General features: G+C 44.8%; 1 pseudogene; it reads right to left on the bottom strand.

Annotated features, from left to right (window-relative positions):
- Positions 1–1,133: 1,133 nt before the first annotated feature.
- LOC126208354 (5S ribosomal RNA) lies at positions 1,134–1,251 on the bottom strand (annotated as a pseudogene).
- Between the last annotated feature and the right edge of the window lie 2,932 nt (positions 1,252–4,183).

The raw sequence follows: 4,183 nt of genomic DNA, 5'->3' as shown, positions 1-4,183 counted from the left end.
TTCGAGCTACGATGTTTGGTAGTGACACGTAATGCGAATGTCACTCGCGTCCTTACGTCTTGCAGGCCAGTGATTATGAAATACACAATTTTCTTGAAACGAGTCGCACGCAATCTATTATAAACTGAACGTTCGAATTCAGAAACTGTTACGGGTGTGCAGATAACAACTCATAAGAGTTTCGTTGTTGAAACTACTCGCTTGGCAGATAATGTAAAATGGTTGTACTGATTCACAAACCTTCGCGGGCATGCGTACATCAACTTGCCAATGTTTCATCGTAGCAGTATGAATGCTATATATGCGCGTGAGTGAGTGTGTGTGTGTGTGTGTGTGTGTGTGTGTGTGTGTGTGTGTGCGCGCGCCCTTGAGTAAATAAGTTCCACCCTCAGTTCAACGAGATAGTAAATGACGTTTCAATCAGCTGTTCAAACTTCTGTGATACTTGCATGCCACGGCGACTCGCTCTAGTAACTTGTTTTAAAAATATTTTATTTTCCGACAGTACAACAATAATTTCAGTATCAAATTACATGCTTCGAGTAGCACCGGTCATTTTCAGATGATGAGATATATGCCGTTTTTTTCTCCAAACACTGAGGAAACCACCATGTCAGCCGAAAACGTTGATTTCGTTCTGAAAGTGTAGTGCTGGTGTCTAAAAATAATTTTCAAAACATGTGTTTTGACAACCACGATCCTCTCCAGTTCGACTGAAATTTCGTTCTTTGCATTTAATTAACTTCGGCCAATCTTGCGCAGATATTGAAACTTCACGAACTGAAGAAATGCTAATAGAAATCGATGAGGAACGAAGTCTATGGAATACTCATACCAGGTATGAACCCAGATCATCAAAGAATAGCTAACTTGTCAACTTCTCACTGGAAGGGACGGCAGAGGGGAATGGTTATGTGAAAACGTAAACTTCGTCCTCAAGCCCTGGCGGATCCAACGGAACCGACTGGCCGCCTTGTCTTCCTCACCCAGAGGCGTCACCGAATGCAGATATGGTGGGGCATGTGGTCAGCTCACAGTCCTCCCGGCCGTATGTCAGTTTCCGAGACCGGGGCCGCTACTTGTCAATCAATCAGCTCCTCAGTTTGCCTCAAAAGGGCTGAGTGCACCCCGCTTGTCAACAGCACTCGGCACACCGGGTGGTCACCCATCCAAGTGCTAGTCCAGCCCGGCAGCGCTTAACATCGGTGATCTGATGGGAACCGGTGTTACCACTGCGGCTATTCCGTTGGTTGGAATAATTATGTACAAAAGAAAAGAACTTGCACAGTACAGGACAGCATCATACCATTCAATAGAATGATTATTCAAGGAAAAAAATGAGTCTGTGCAACAAACTGAAGTTCTTCTAATTTACTCGTGCACTCCAAAACCTTGCTAAATTTAAAAATCGAGAACGATTGATCAACTATGGTCGTAACTGATGATTTGTAATTAAATTACAAGATTAAAAGGCTGATTAACTGACCAGATGTGGCTGTGTAGACACCGTCCTAGAACTATCCGACACGGAGAGAAGGAAGGCTGCCACGGGAAATCGAAACTGACACTTCCACGCTAGCAGCCATCGACGCCAATAACAATGATACAGACGGCTTTTGCATCGCTGCGAAAAAGCAAAGACGGAAAAACGACGCATAGCTGAGCCTTTCGTTCATCAAATAAAGTGCTTCACTTGTGAATGAAGGCAGCTGATATTTTTATTTCCGTGTGAGATGTTTCCTCCAGTTAGCTTGGCAGTTTGTGTATTCAGCCTCGAAAATAACAGTTTGTAACAATATTTAACTCTGTCGTGTTTGATATACCGTGGCTGCCGCAGAATGAAAGGCTAAATAAACTTATTGTTCGTTATGTAAATTCAGCTCTCCCTGCATCGCATCTCGCGACAGTCGAATTTGCATTGCAGATGGCTGAGGGAGGGGTATGGTTAATAATGAGGCTATAAACAATCTAATACTACAGCACGTTAATTACGTCAGCAATTAGTATTCAAACGGTTGTTTTACACATATTGCAGCTCTTGATTTTCTGAAAATACAGGCATTGCTTGCCACTGCCGCTTGTGCGTCGTGCTGTAGATGAAAAACAACATAGATGTCGTAACAAGTGTATCCGGCTTCATTGTGTGACGCACAACGTACATCCACGAGGAAACACATCGAAAGTCAAATTATATTTGGGCTATATCTCCTGTCGTTCAACACATTCTCACATGCACTGGTATTTTTAATTGTTTTATTAATTGAGGATTATATGTCTACTTATGCATAGCCCTGAGCAAAGCTTTTACGAGCTTCAGAGGTAGAATTTATTATAGACAACTCATGTCTTGGCCATAAACAACAGTAATCAGTAAGATACATCGATAGTGAAGTTCTAACAGTTTATTGTAGTTGTTTCACTACCAGGGTGGCCGCACGTAGTTTAGAAAATACATGCCGGACGTAAATGTCGTGACAAAGTTTAGTGTAATGCATGTACACTATGTGATCAAAAGTATCCGGACAGCCCCAAAAACATACGTTTTTTACATTATGTGCATTGTGCTGCCACCTATTTCCAGGTACTTCATATCTGCGACCTCAGTAGTCATTAGACATCGTGAGAGAGCAGAACGGGGCACTCCGCGAAACTCACGGACGTTGAACGTGTTCAGGTGATTGTGTGTCACTTGTGTCACACGTCTGTAAGTGAGATGTCCACACGCCTAAACATCCCTCATCCACTGTTTCCTATGTGACAGTGAAGTGGACACGTGAAGGTACACGTACAGCACAATAGCGTACAGGGAGGTATCCTCTGTTGACAGACAGAGACAGCCGACAGTTGGAGAGGGTCGTAATGTGTAATAGGCAGACATCTATCCAGACACCATAACACCGGAAATCTAAACTGCGTCAGGTCCCAGGACAGTTACGCGGCAGAAGAGAAAACTTGGATATCATGGTCGAGCGGCTGCTCATAGGCCACACATCACCCTGGTGTAAGGAGCGTAAAAATCGGACGATTGAACAGTAGAAAAACCTAGTGTGGAGTAACGAATCACGGAACACAATGTGGTGATCCGATGGCAGGGTCTGGGTATGGCGAATGCACGGTGAACGTCATCTACCAGGGTGTGCAGTGCCAACACTTAAATTCGGAGGCGATGGTGTTATGGTGTGGCCGTGTTTATATGGAGGGCGCCTGCACCCCATGTTGTTTTGCGTGGCGCTATTACAGCACAGGCATATATTGATGATTTAAGCACCTTCTTGCTTCCCACTGTTGAAGAATAATTCGGGGATGGCGATTGTATCTTTCAACACGATCTAGCACCTATTCCTAAAGTACCGCCTGTGGCGGAGTGGTTACAAAACTATAACATCCCTGTAATGGACTGGCCTCTACAGAGTCCGGACCTGAATCCTATTGAACACCTCTGGGATGTTTCGGAAAGCTGACGTCGTACCAGACCTCACCCACAGACATCGGTACCTCTCCTCAGTGCAGCACTCCGTGAACAATGGCCTGCCATCACCCAAGAAACTTTCCAGTACCTGATTCAACGGATGCCTTCGAGAGTGGAAGCCATCATGAAGGCTAAGGGTGGGCCAAAACCATCTTCAGTTCCAGTATTACCTATGGAGTGTGCCACGAACTTGTAAGTCATTTTCAGTGAGGTGTCCGGATACTTTTGTTCACATAGTGTGTGATGAGTAGTGTTATTAGATTCATTAATGTTAAGGCCTCTCCCTGACAATGGGTAGGCGAGGGGCGTTAAATAAGTAGGTCAACACATTTTTTTCTTGGCCAGTTTCCGCTGAAAAATGCGGAATTTGTTGTAGGACATCGTGGAATATTCTCGCTTCAGCCCCTGTAGTTTCATGGACTTCCGATACGTGGCGGTGCTACACTTTGCCTTCAAAATGGCGTCTGTAAGAAGGGTGCATCGCAAGCAGCGCGGGGTCGTTGAGTTTCTTTTGGCGGAAAACTAGAGCTACATAGGCTCTCGCAGAATGTATACAGAGACGTGGCAGTGAACCAGACGAATTGTTGGGCAAGGCGCCTGTCATCATCGCAACAAGATCAAGCAAACTCTCCCATGTGCTGACCAGCCTCACACACACTACTGGCCACAAAAATTGCTACACCATGAAAATGACCTACTGCAGACGCGAAATTT

Source organism: Schistocerca nitens, chromosome 1 (genome assembly GCF_023898315.1).
Source record: "Schistocerca nitens isolate TAMUIC-IGC-003100 chromosome 1, iqSchNite1.1, whole genome shotgun sequence".
NCBI lineage: Eukaryota > Metazoa > Arthropoda > Insecta > Orthoptera > Acrididae > Schistocerca > Schistocerca nitens.
The sequence above is the reverse complement of the archived record's forward strand: the minus strand, read 5'-3'. Positions and strand labels throughout refer to the sequence as shown.